Genomic DNA, 15,184 nt, shown 5'->3' on the forward strand with positions numbered 1-15,184 from the left:
CTGCACTTCTTTACCAAAGTTGTTTCCTTGCAAGTTATCAGAGACCTGTTACTCATCAAAGCCTTTGCCTTTGAGCCCTTGGTGGTACTTTTTAAAGTGTTAACAAAACACACATCCTGAATCTCTTTTTTGGACTTCCTTAACACTGAACCATGAATAAGCCATTGGCTTCTCATTTTGCATATCTTAATCTGTTCTTTTTAAATTTATGTCTTCTTGCACCTTACTTCTGTAAATTATGAGCTCCAAGTTCTTGCCAATATGCTGTTTTCTTAAAATCTACATGGTATATATAATAAGCTATGTAATATAGTCGTTATCTATCATGACTAAGCCATTTTCCTTTTGAAGTGTTTCAGTAAATGTTTTAGTCGTTCTCTCAAGTCAATTGGAATGTAAAATTATAGTCTTTTTGCAAACTTTCTCTGCTCTGCACATCCAATCACCAAATGCCATCAGTGCACTGTAGCAGTACATCCCACTGTGCCCTTGTTGCCTTCCCCAGTGCCTTGGCCCTAACCTTAGTCCTCTCACATGGACAGTTGGCACTGTCTCCTTACTTTGCCTTCCAGTCTCTGGGCTGTCTTCTCTAACTGCCACTTAAAACATTGCTGCTAGATTAATCTTTTTTTTTTTTTTTAAATGAGGATGAGCTACTCATTTCTCTCCTGAGAAACTTTCTCTCTTTACATACAAAATTAAATCCAATTTAGCCTCCCTAGACTCGTATTCCAGCCCTCTGTGCTCTGGTCCCAGCTAAATTTCCAGCTTTACTTTCCCTGCTGCTCCACATGTTCCAGAGTGGCCTACAGCCAAACTGTGCAACTTGCTGTTTTGCAAAAATCAATTATAATTTCTCACCTTGCTTCATATGGTTTTCAGAAATGTCTCTCATCTGTTAGCAAAATCTAGTTCAAATAATATTTCTTTATTCATAACTTGTTTTTGATTTTCCATGCTAGATTTGATCTTTCTTTTCTTTGACCCCCTAATGCACTGAGTCTACAGCTCTTGTGGGCTCCGTATCCATTCTGTCTATGTTATCATTATTGCTTCACATTTGTTTTCTCCACTTTGGTCTTGAAAGTTCCTTAAGACCAAAGGCTTATCTATATTTTAAATTTCTCTTGAAATCTCTAGTGCATGTAGCATATATCAAATGCTCAATAAATATTTTCATTGCAACTAATATCTTTACCATTTATAACCATTCCCAAGCTTCTGCATCCCCTAAAAGTTATTTGTGTTTTTTTTTTTTTGAGCCTTAAACTATCAATTAAGAGTTTGTCAGTAAAGGAATTAAATATGTGCTGTTGATTAGCTTATTTTCTTTACAAATACCTCAAGTAAGACTATCACAAATTGTTTTGCTTTGGGAAACACCATTCAAACTCCATTCTTTGTTGTAGTTTTAGAAACAAAATAATGTATAGTTTTCTAAAAAATATATATCAGTGTGCTTTGGTTTATCTCTTTGTTGGATTACAGAATTTGCTTTAAATTCAAATCCCCTTCATTAAAAGGCAGAAGCTCAGGACACTGGAGCCAGGCTGGGTTCTCAAGGGCCCAGAGGAATTCAGAGGCAGGATGGGAGAGGCCATAGCAGGGAAACAAAGGTAACCAAGAGACAGTATCAGAGATTAAGACTAAATCAAGACAGGAAGATATGATAAAACTAAGGATATATTTCAAAGAAGCAGGAAAATGTTAGGATTCCAGCGTAAAATGTCATTGAGGGAATACAGAAAGCGGACAGAAAAAGTGAGTGTAAAAATGAAGCCTAAGAAGTTTCGTGCTTAAATGGGAAGCATTCCCCTGTGCTGAAGATACTCATTGTAGTGTGAAATCAGAATAACAAGTGCATCTTCTTAACCATGTGCATTTTATTAACTACCCTTCCTCTTGCCACACATTAATTTACTCTGATGTTCAGTGGAAAAAATTCACTTTTCATTTTTACCCACTACCCAACATCCACAGCCATATGAAGACATATGTCCAATTTCCTTATATTTTCAAACACCATGGTCCAGAGTCTTGGTGTCTTTTAATTCAACTTCTGAAGTTCACTCACAGCTTTTCTCCCTGCTTTTGACCTCAGTTCAAACGGATACTATCACATGGCCACCATACTGACTGATATAGAACACAAATGTCATGACTCTACTCTCTTCCTAGAACCTGATCATGATCTCCCATCCCCTGTAGGAAAAGTCCAAGCTCCTTGACATGGCATATGAGACGCTCCATGCCCTGTCTTCATCTTTACTTTTTTTTTTTTTCATTAACACTTCATCAACAGGAAACTGTTCATAATTTTCTGGGGAAAAGAGAAAGTACTGTGAATCGCCTCATTGCCTTTCCTCATGTTACTGTATCTTCACTCCTTTCCACTCAGCTTACCTTCCACTTCCCGTTAAACACTCTTACCACACGTGAACTTCTTCGTAAATTTTTCCTGACCACTCTGTCTCTAACATTGTATTTATCATTTGTCGGTTTATTGTTTGTCTAAGACTATGATTTTCTTGAGGATAGAGGCTATGCCTTAATCTTTATACCTTTATTGACCAGCGTATAGTAGGAACTCATCAAATATTTACTGACTGAATGGCCTTTAACAGAATTATGAATGAAAAACAGAGTAAGAATTGTGACTACTTAATAAAAATAGAGATTTTGTAAGTGGAATCATGGCATGCTCAGACACTTAACACCTTAAAAACGTGAAAACAATGTTCTGCATTTGTTCCCCTGCTTTTCAGTTTTTGCACTTCTGGCACCAGAATCATGCAAAAGCATAAATTTAATGTTATACTGAGGTAAGACTTTATTAGAAAGGAAATAGATGGGTCAAGAAAGTAAGGAAACATATAGCAGAGAGATAACAAGAGTCATTATTCAAATAAAACATGAATCTAAAAAAGCCAGAGAAAAGTTCAATAAGAACAATGAGAAATACATCTTGCTCCCTATTAAATTAGAGTGTTATGTACCCACTGTATTAAAGTCATCGTGGTAGATCACGAGAAATCTTTTTAAAGTAATAAATTACATTATTTCATCAAAAGCTTCATTCCAGTTAGAAGATGAGGCATCAACTTGGCAAAGGCATATTTTGGTCACTCTTGTGCTCCTAGTGTCTAGAAAGTGCCCGGCACATAGAAGACATTGAATGACTGATCCCATCATTGTCAAATGAATGAAAGTAGAATACTTGGAAGGGGAAAGCTGGATTATTTGATATGTATTTTGTGACAAAAGGTAAAAATATAAGATACGTATGGTATACACCACACACCATATAATTGCTATATTATATATATATATATATATAAAACATATATAATTGCTAATCATATGTTCAATTTTGAGTCAACCACCATTTTATATTGCAACAAGAGTTTTAACTTAAAATACTTTATTGTACAGAAGGCTCATTTTTATGAAACTATGTAGCCTAATATGTGATGCTAATGTATACTAAAGAGCAGTGATTTCTACCCTAACACAAGTCAGAGTACTCAGGAATGCGTAGAAGTGAAAGGTAGGTCAAGCCTTCAGACTCTCAAAAACATATGCAAAAGACCTATTGAGTAAAAACATAAAATGCAATGTTAAGGAATGTGAAAATTATTCTATATTCATAATCAATTAAGCCATTATTATGTTTTATCCATTTTATAGCCCAGTTTATTTTTAATGTGTTTGAATACTTTTAAATATGAAGACTCCCAAAGATGTAAAATGGCGGAAGGAATTTCTTTTGCATGACCTACGATCTTAACAAAAATCTTATACCATGCATATGCAAATTAATTCAGTTAGCAGTTACTACAAAAACACTACTTCATCAAGTACACTCTTTTGTTTCTATTTCTATGTCATGAATTAGGTGATTTATCTTTTCATATGTTGAAGACAAATTGAACAAATATCTGGTTCATTCTTGTTGTCCCAGTCTCCATAAAAATGGTACCTTCCCAAAGAGGCCCTCCTTGAGAAGTTTATCTGAATTCGTTCTCTTGAAGTCCTTCTCTGAATATAAGCCTTTTTGCAGTGTACATCCACTGTATCGTCCTGGATCCAAGAAGGCAAGGATTTTGTCTTTCTTGATTTCCACCATAACTTCAGTCCCTAGGCAGTATATATTTAATAACTACTTGTTGGATAAGTAAACAAATGCAAAGAAAGTATTAATCTCACACTTGGCAAATCATCTCAAAGAATCATTGATTGTTAGAGCTCAAAGAGAACATTTTGTCAACAAAACAGTAGTGTTCATGTGGATAAAAAGTGATGCCCAGAACTATGAAGTGCTCTGGCCATAGAATTCTCTTAATACCACTTTCCATTATAGTATGGAAAATATGGTTTCTCAGGTATAACAAAAGGATGCTGGTATCTTTAGATTCCTCCATGGTTTTGAATTTTTTTTTAAGTTTATTTATTTATTTTGAGAGAGAAGGAGGGAGAGAGCATGCATGAGTGTATTAGGGACAGAGAAAGAGAGCGAGAATCACATACAGGCTCCGCACTGTCAGCACGGAGCCCAACACGGGGCTCAAAATCATGAACCCTAAGATCATGACCTGAGCCAAAACCAAGAGTCGGACGCTTAACCAACTGAGCCACCCAGGCGACTCTGTGATTTTGATTCTTGTGTGTATACGATATGCCAGAAGGTCCTGTTTTGCTCATGGATGTTTTTACTTTTCACTTTCTTCAGGGTATTTTTATTAGTGATTTAGTGCCATCAGGATGGGATAAGGGGACATTTTAATAGAGTATCACTATAGAAGGTATATACTCTGTAAAATTTCTATAACCTAGTAACATCCATAGAATAGACAAAAATATTTTTTTTTAAGATTCTGTTCCTAGTCTTACTAGAGTATTGTCAGTGGCTCGTGGAACAAATGTTGCTGGTCTCCCTGTCCAAACCGAAGTAGGAGCCACCTCATGAGGTAAAGATGGCAAATGAAGTTGCATGACCGTCCTCAGTTAGGCCACTATGACCTGAGCAGTGGCTCCACTACAGTTGTCAGCATTCTGAGGAGGGATTGTAAAGTCATCTTAAAAAATTATCTTCATTTCACTGTGAACTAAAATACATGGACCAGAACAACTATAATTTTCTGAGAAAAACTTTGAGATGGTCTCAGAAACTTGGCATTTCAAATTAAAGCTATTATTTTATGATGTGTGTATGCATTATCTATAATCTTCGATCTCTAGTTGCTCTGTGGCTGTGTCTGGTCAAACTTCTGAGTCTGCAAAGCCCAACCTAGGTGATGTCTAGAAACCTCCCCTCCCTCCAGTTGTTATTTGACCTGGCTCTACCTAGAGAGCTGTTGCTTCTCCTTCCATTCACTTATAATATGCTCCTATTTTCCCACAACTGCTCTGTATTCAGTTTTATTGTTTTGAGTAGTTTAAATCAGTGCCATTTTGTGATATGCTCAGTGCCATTAATAGTCATATGTATACTTTCAGTTGTACAACAAATAATGAATGAAAAACTACTACGAAGGGGCTATGCAGCATCACGGTTAAGAGCATGGCCCTGTTTCCACCAGCCCCATTTAAATCGAGCCCCACAACTTACTATATGTATGACTTGGGTTGTTTAGTAACTTGTATATATTTCCCTTTCCTCATTTTTTAATGTGGATGATGGTGAGATTAACTACTTCATAGAGTTGTTATAAACATTAAATGAGTGGGGGTGCCTGGGTGGCTCAGTCAGTTAAATCATCTGACTTCGAGTCAGTTCATAATCTCATGGTTCATGAGTTCGAGCCTTGCGTTGGGCTCTATGCTGAGAGCTCAGAGTCTGGAGCCTGCTTCGGATTCTGTATCTCCCTCTTTCTCTGCCCCACCCCAGCTCACACTCTGTCTCTGTCTCTCTCAAAAAATAAACATTAAAAAAAATTTTAAAGATTAAATTAGCAAAAAATATAAAAAATTAGAAATGCACCTGGCACATAGTAAGTGCACAGGAAAATTTAATTTGAAGTATTACTCTGATCCAGTGAAGAATAAGATACAGTCCCAGCTCTCATAGTTCTTGCAGCTTAGTGAGAGACAGAAATTTAAATAATCAATTATAACTGTATATGAGTACCATGAGAGGGTTATTCAGAGGATGTTAGGCCACACAGAAGAGGGAGTGCCCATCCTTATCATATGTCTCATTTCTTCTGGAATGTATCCAAACGATCTGCTAATAAAGCCTTTCCTTCATTTTAACAGCCGGCTTTCTGGAGACAATGTCTTAGCATCAAAATTTGGCATTGAAATGTTATGATCATGAGACTGATGAATGCTTTAGCAAAAGCAGGCAGTATATTTAAAACTAAAAAAACTAATTAGAAAAATTCAGTGAACTATACCCCTCTGCTTATGGGAGCCTGTTGGAGTGTGTACAAAGGAAGAAGGTCTATTTTTAACATGATCAGATTTATACTTATTCGATTAGAGCAAAATGGCAAACTTAACTGTCGAGAAAGAGGTTAATGCCCTTCTGAGTCTGTCTCCAAAGTTCAGAACTGATCTATTTTTAAACAATGGAGTGTGAAGAGCCATGGGCTGAAAATAGGTACAGATCATGTGTCCCAGTAGAATATAGGACGTCAGTATATTTCATTTTCACAGAACATGAATTGGGCTGAGAGTATAATACTGTCCTTCTGACCTTTAATTTGTTGAATAGACTGTTAAGGAAGAAAGCATAATCTGCATGTGTATTAACTTAGAGCAATTTGCAATCATTTTTTTTTAAAGTACATACTTGTTGATTTTTAAGATTCCATCTATAATGTGTTTAGTTAAGATTAACTAAAACAGACTAGACTCTGAATTGTAAAATTATACAAGGATCTTTTTAATTATCAGATATTCGTGTAACAGGCACAATAACAAAAGGCTAGAAAAATTCTTCAAGTGGCCTGCTCATGGTCACATTGCCAAAGAAATTGTGTCTTTTTCTCTCTTTTGGTGTAGAGATTTTTCTCTTGCATCCTTAGTTTCTAGAAAACAAATAGACAAAAGAAAATTATCAGTTTCTTAATATGTGCAAAACATTGATCCAGGCATGACGGGAAGGTAAATTATACAATATGGTTTAGTCTCAAAGTGCTTACCATTATGCTTGTAGACACAAGATATAAATACATGGGAAAAAAATAAACTATGAAAAGAAAGTTAAAGTACTTTACTGAAAATACAAGAAATGTAAAAGGTTCATATATGGTTAATTGCCAGAGAAAAGCTGACACTACATACTAAAATTCTAAATGGATTGAAGACTTATGTGTACAATCTGAAACCATAGAACTCCTAGAAGGAAACACAGGGAAAATGCTTCTTGATGTCAATCTTGGCAGTGACTTTTGGATGTGACACCTAAAGCATAAGTGACAAGAGCAAGTGTAAATAAATGGGACGACATGAAACTAAAAGGCTTCTGCACAGCAAAAGACACAATGAACAAAATGAAAAGCCAGCCTATGGAAGGGAAAAAAATATTTGCAAACCACACATCCGATAAGAGGTTACTATCCAAAATGTATGAGGGACTCATACAACTCAATAGCAAGAAGATAAGTAGTCCAATTCAAAAAATGGGCAAAGGATGTGAATGGATTTTTCTCTCCAGGGCGCCGGGTGCCTCAGTCGGATAAGTATGACTGACTCTTGGATTCAGCTCAGGTCTGATCTCTGGGTTGGTGGGATAGATCAAGCCCCATATCCTACTCTGCACTGACACCATGGCAGCACAGAGCCTGCTTGGGATTCTGTTTCCCTCTCTCTCTGCCCCTCCCTTGCTCACATGTGTGCAGGCATGCTCTCTCTCTCACACAAAATAAGTGGGTAAACTTAAAAAAAAATGTTTAAGATATTTTTTTCTGAGAAGATATTCAAATGCCCAGTAGGTATTTGGAAAGGTGCTCAACATCATTCATCATCAGGGAAATGCAAATTAAAGCCACAATGAGATATCATTTCACGTCTGTTAGAATGGTTGTTATTAAAAAGACAAGAACAAGTGCTGGTGAGGATATGGAAAGGAAATCAGGGACATGGGAAGAGGGGTAAAGATAGTATGTATTATTCGAATAAGGGAGAGCCAGACTACTGGGCCTTTTCCTTAATTTTCCCTAACACTGGTCATTACCTCCCTTCCCCTCCCGAGATTTTTCCAGTGGCATTGTTTGTTTCTAGGCCTTCAAACATTAGTCCCATGCAAGATTGTATAATTCTACTTATATGAGCTTCCTGGAATAGGTGAATTCATAGCAACAGGAAGTAAAATAGAAGTCACCAGGGACTGAGGGGAGGGAGACGGGGGGAGTTTCCAGACTTTTTGCTGAGAGTGATGGAAAAGTTAGATGTGATAATGGTTACACAACATCGTGAATATGTCTGTGAACTGCACACTTAGGAATGGTTAGAACTACCAAATAGCTAAATATATATTTTATGAACATTTAAAAAACTAATCTTATAAAATAGCACCCAATCTTGTATCTCTAGGGTTGATCTTCAGAGCCATTTCCACCTCCCAGCTGCTCTTATCACCTGAATACCCCAGATGCTTCACACTCGATACAAAAATAAAGTAAAATCCTTTCTCGGTAGAAGTCAATATTGTTTTGGATTTTTATCCCCGGACCAGAGAGCTCAGAAGTTGTTGCAGTGTGTGGGTTGCGTTCCACATCACTTCAGAGTGACCCTAACTGGGTCGTGTATACATCTTGCCCCTGCCCCTCCCTCACTTTCAGAGCCGAGGTTCTCCCATGTCTTGGCAGATACTCAGAAGGGAGCAGCTTCCTTCTTCCTGCCACACTTTTACCAGCCTAACTTGCTCTAGTAGTTTCATAGTACTAGTTTCTCGTACTTCATTCTAGTAGTTTCTTCCATAACCAAATACAACAGATGGCGTAGCTTAAACAACAGAAGTGTGTTTCGGTTTTTTTTTGTTTTTTTTTTTACGCTTTTAAAGGCTAGAAGTTCAAAATCAAAGTGACAGCAGATTTGGAGGCTTCTGAGACCTTTCTTCCTGGCTTACATATGGCCTCTCTCTCTGTCGTCCCATGGTCTTTTCTCTGTGCTATTGTATCACCAGTGTCTGTGTGTGTCCCCATCCTCTTCTCCAAAGGACACCAGGAAGATTGGATTAGGGCCCACCCTAATGAATTCATTTTAACTTGATGTCCTCTATTAAGGTCCTCTTTCCAAATACGGTCACATTCTGAGGTATTAGGAATCAAGGCTTCAAAATATGAATGTTGAGAGGATACAATTAAGCCCATAACACTTAGCAATACATGCAGTGCTCTGTGCAAGTCCAACCAAAGTGACATGTGAATGAATGTTCAGTGCAGCTTAGGATGCCTGCCTGCTTTAGGGCCTGGCCTGATTTCCTCCCATCCTTTGCACATGTACATGTACTATTATACACACATCATTTCTATTACTGAGTGTTCATGATGAAAATGAATATATGGGGGTTTTATTTTAAATTCTTCAAATATAGGTTCTTCTCAAATTCTCCAAACACCTTTTCTCAAGATTGAGTCTTCTACTTCACTTTACTATCTGCTGGTTCTGTTTTAATAGTATTTTTTAGTTCAGCATATTTCTGGACATCTGTCTGCTTTATTTGCTATATTTGACAGTTCATGTCGGTCTGTGTTTACCATGTCAGATAGCTTAACACTTATTCTACAAACTATTCTTACAACTTGCTTTCAGCTTGCGGGCCGCTGGAGCTGTATTCTTTGGGAGTTTATACAAATCTTCCAGGGCTCCAGTCTGGGATACCACACAGTAGGGCTGAGATACAAAGTCTCCAGTGAACGTGCATGTTGCCAATATACAATTCCGTGATTTAGGTTTGTTTCATCTGCTTCTACCTCTTTTTCTTTGCTTTATGATCAAATTTAAGTGCGTGTTAGAATTTTCTGTCATTTGCTGTCATTCTGCCTGGTACCTAATGGAGCAATATGTTCCTGTGTTCTGGGAAGGCAAATCAGTGGGACTATGTTAAGACTAAATTAATTTCAGACTTCATTTGCATTCATATTATAAGGCTTAAATGTGATTTAATACCTCAAAACCAAATTAGATGCCTGTGAGAACTGTAACAACGGAAAACATTAAAATGTTTGAATTTGTACATCTCAGAATTCGTCTTGTTCTGATCCGTCCTTTACAAGCAGGCCGATTTCATTTAAGCCACTTAATCATAATTGGCCATTTGTATATGCAGAGATTTTAGGCTAATTACCTTTAACATAATTTAAAGAGACTATTAATCTGGCAACTAATGATATAGCTGGGTTTCAAAACAAGTAATGGTGAAAAATGTCAGTATTTAAGAGGCTATTGCAGACTATTTCTCTGTATTTTTATTGGGTTTCTCTTAATATACCTATGATTAACACAAGATATTAACCATTAATCATGGAATTTTGTTTTGCCATTAAAAAGGACAGCAATGAGGGCCATGTCTCAAAATGGGAAATATTTTATATTATAAAAGTGGGAAACAAGAAACAAATATTGAATGTATATTATGATTACACTTATATTTAGGTGAATAAGAGTTTGTCTTCAGAGAATACACAAGCACATTAAATCTTATTAAGGAGATGAGAATACAAAATTTTTTATATATTTTAAGAGATATGTGTATTTTCATTTTTTGCAAAGATTTTTTTACATGCAGCTGTTTGGTAATACAAAAATGCTTAATTACTTTCTTCTTTAATAAAATGGAAAACTACAATAAATTAAAACCGAGGCATCCTGTATTAATTCATCAAATCTCATTTTTCTATTTCTAAACCCTTTAATTTCCCCAAAATAAATACTAGAGGCAAGTATTCCTTAGCTTTGTAGTATATTACATAGGTTTTGAGATTCAAATTAATTAGGAGTTGTAATAAAAACTTTCTTTAAAAAAAAAACACAAATGATCTCAACCACAGAAATAGATTATCTTAAATTTTCCCTAACAGAACATAGAAATCAAGGGAAATGCTTTCAGTTTAAGAAATTGAAGCAGTATCTAACTTGTAGTCAACGTTTGATAAATGTTTAGAACATTTTTAAGCATTAAGGTCTGCTTGTATGGGCCAATTTTCTTATGCATGCAGTCAACCACCTTGCAATTTAGAAGGCAAACCACCAGATCAATATAAGCCAGTTGGGAATGCTGGGGGAAATTGTTTTTAAATTTCCCAATGTGCTTCCTTTTTTAAAAAAAAATAATGGAATGTGTATGTACAATTCACCTTCTGAATTTATTATATCAGTAGAGCACCTTTATTATAAGAATCCTATATTTTATTCTTGATGATAGCCAGAAGGGAATTTCACTGAGTCTACCCTAAGAATTTCTTGTCATTTTCTTCTTCTGAACCTCTGCACTCACTTTAACTTTGGTTTTTAATAAGCAATCCCCAACTCAACTTTTTCTTTTACCTGAATTAGTATCCTCTTAACAAAATTACCTTGAACCTTTTGTTTCTTTACAAGTTTATAAAGTATACAGTCTATACAATTCATTTGATCTTAACCAACATTGTTTTTTAGTAAACTATAAATTACAGTGGTTAAAACAGATAACATTGAGTGAACTTTGTTAAATGCTTTACTTGTGTTCATATAATTATCATAATCTTTGATAGAGTTGCTATAACCTCCATTTTACAGATGAAAAGATTAAGATTTGAAGAATCTGAGTCACTTTCTATGGGCACAGAGCCAACTGGTTTTGAAATCAGAGATTGAGTGTGTGCATGCACACACACACCCCTCCACACACACACACACACAAACCCATATTTATTTTACTACTTACAATTATTTTCTACAGAATATATACATGTACATCTTCCTCCCTCAACTAGGTATAAACTTTCAGATAATTCTTTATTTTAGGAACCATAGTTTTTAAACCTGACTTCTTATAACTTGGAGTGTGTTATTAAAAGTAGAGATTTTGAATCACATCCCCTAGAGATATAGGTTCAGATTCTTTAAATTTGGATTTGAGCCTGGTAAAATGTATTTTAGTGAAGTCCCACAAATATGTCCACAGGATTATCATCTTCCTCTAAAGAGTAACAGGGAGGAGAATGTTCTCTTTTGCAGGTCTTTGAAGCCTTTTTAAAACTGATGCTGTCTACATGAGAACTATGATGAGAGCAAGGACCATGGAATAATCCTGAATAGTTTCTTTTACTTTCCAAGAAAAATAGCTTTTCTTTATATAAAAACTTGTTTTGTTTTCCAGGAAATAAAGGCATTTAGATTTAGATTTTTAAAAATAATTGTCAAGTGCACAGCCATCAGTTTGCTATCTCATAATCAACAAATGTTCATGTCAGGCTCTCAAAATGTGTAAATTTTAGAAGAACAAATTATGGTTAATACCAAAACCTTCAGGATTTTGGTAATTCCAGATATGTACAAAAGTAAGATGGCTTCTTAGAATCCATCAAAATCCTGAGTTAAAGAGCTGGGTTGCCCAGCAAACAAACCATGGTTCTTCCCCTTACAAGTATGCAGTCTTTGGCACATTACTCAGTATCTTCTATAAAATGGGGTAGTAGTAATAATTAAGGTATAGGAATTTTGCAACAATAAAATAAATTAATACTTGTAAAACATTTAAAGCAAACCTAGAAACCAGCAGGAACTCAAAAAATATTGTCTCTTATTTTTATAATGTCATTCTTAAAATTATCCCTACCTTAAAAAACAAACAAACAAAAAACTGACACATCCACTTACTCTAATTCTTACTAGTCAAGGCAACTGAACTGTGGGGAAAAAATAGGGCAACATTAGCAGCACTCTTTTATAGGATGTTCTCGGTGACAAAATGTCAGTTGATATAGATTTGACTATATTTATTTACTTGTGTCTAAAGTCAGTATAGAAGTCTATATGTCTGGATGCCATTGGAATGTCTGATATAAGTTCTTAGAAGGAAGGTCTTGTGTGTTCTGCAGAGTCTAAAAATACAGGGTGTGTTGGGTGTAGGAATTTAGCAATGTAACAGCAGCTCTGTTTTGTTAAGATTACTCTGTGATTCATTATTGTAATGATGGTAATTACATTTATAGCTACCGTCCCTAAAACATTTTAGAACTATACCATGTAGAATAAAATAATGTAGAATGGAGGAGATCTAAATGTTTCACAAAATGGAACTTTCCACAATAATGGTTAAATTATCGGTAAAGAATTGTAGTGCTTCAAGGAGCACTATTCTTTAAAATATTACTATTTTTTAACAATAGTCAAACAAAATATTGCTTAAGCTCTCCCAGGGTCTCAGAATTTGCATGATTCCTAAGTGCTGATTTATGGTAAAAAATAATACTTAGAGAAGAAATCTCCGTATATCTCAAATCCCATTTTCCTGATTGTCATAAACTTAAACAAACTGGAATCAGCTCACCAAAAAATATATATATATGATAAAAGATACCACTAAGAATGAAAAGGCAAGCCATAGATTGGGAGAAGATATTTACAATGTATATCCCAACAAAGAACTCATATCAAGACTATAAAAAGAACTCCAACAGCCGGAAGAAAATGAGGAAAACTTGACTGGGCACTTCACCAAACAGGATATTCATCTGATCAGTAAGATACAAAAATGTGCATAACAACATTAATCATTGGGGAAATGTAAAATAAAACTACAAAGAGAAAAAAACTGTAAAACAATGAGATCTCTCTGCGTACCTATTAATGGCTAAAATTAGAGTGATAACGTCAAATTTTACTATGGATATAAGACAATTGGAACTTATATATTACTAACATGTAAGAAAAATAACACAGTCATTTTAGAAAATTTTTGGTAGTATCTACTAAAATTAAATATAAGCTTACCTTATCACCCAGCAATTCCAATAAAAGGTAAATAAATATTCAAGAGCAATCAGTGTGGGTGCAGTCACTGTGGAAAACAGTACAGAGGTTCCTCAAAAAGTTAAAAATAGAACTACCATATGGTCTAGCAGTTGCACTGCTGGGTATTTACCCAAAGAATACAAAAACACTAATCAAAGGCATACATGCATCTCTATATTTTATAGCAGCATTATTTACAATAGCCAAAGTATGGAAGCAGCCCAAGTGTCCATCAGTGGATGAATGGGTAAAGAAGGTATGTACACACACACACACACACTCTCTCTCTCTCTCTCTCTCTCTCTAGAATATTATTCAACCATTAAAAAAAAAGAAATCTTGCCATTTGCAACAACATGGATGGAGCTAGAGAGTATAATGCTAAGGGAAATAAGTAAGTCAAAAAAAGACAAATACCATCTGATTTCACTCATATCTAAAATTTAGGAAACAGAACAAATGAGCAAAGGGGAAAAAAGAGAAAGCGACAAATCAAAAACAAACTCTTAATTATAGAGAACAACCTGATGGTTACCAGAGGGGCGGGGGAAGGGGAGTGGGAAGATGGGTTAAACAGGTGATGGGGATTAAGGAGTGCATTTGTGATGAGCACCAGGTGATACATGGAAGTGTTGAATTATTATATTGTACATCTGAAACTAATATAACACTGTATGTTAACTACCTGAAATTAAAATAAAAACTTAAAAAGCCAAAAGAAAAAAGAGAGATAAATCAGTGCATATGGCACTTCAAGAATGTTCATAACAGGTGTATCTTAATAGCTTAAAACTGAAAACACCCTAAATGTCATGAAAAGTAGAATGGATAAATAAACTGTGGCAGAGTCATAAAATGAAATATAGGCTGAAATATAAAAAGAAAGAACTATCACCACCCAACAACATGGATGAATCACACAGAAGCAAGACACAAAAGACTACAGAGTATATCATCCCATTTAATCTGAAGTTCACGAGCAGGTAAAACTTTTTATGGTGATAGAAATCAGAATAGCTTAGCAGGACCTCTGGTGTGAACTGGAAAAGGAAATAAAGGGAAACTTTCCGATAACCCCTATATGGGGATCGGGTGGTTATACATGTGAAAAATTCACTTAAGATTTGTGTTCACTTAAAATCTGTGCTCTTTACTCTGTCTATATTATACTTTAAAAAATATTCTAGTCCTCTGTGACTAAACAATGAACAGAAATAATTATGACATAGGAGAGCAAAGC

The 15,184-nt window shown here is 35.4% G+C and overlaps 1 protein-coding gene across 1 annotated transcript in view; it reads left to right on the forward strand.

Annotated features, from left to right (window-relative positions):
* The window catches only part of HCN1 (hyperpolarization activated cyclic nucleotide gated potassium channel 1), a 392,613-nt gene that overhangs the window by 324,979 nt on the left and 52,450 nt on the right, over positions 1-15,184 (forward strand). The window lies entirely within an intron of this gene.

This window comes from Panthera uncia (assembly GCF_023721935.1).
Source record: "Panthera uncia isolate 11264 chromosome A1 unlocalized genomic scaffold, Puncia_PCG_1.0 HiC_scaffold_17, whole genome shotgun sequence".
Taxonomy (NCBI): domain Eukaryota; kingdom Metazoa; phylum Chordata; class Mammalia; order Carnivora; family Felidae; genus Panthera; species Panthera uncia.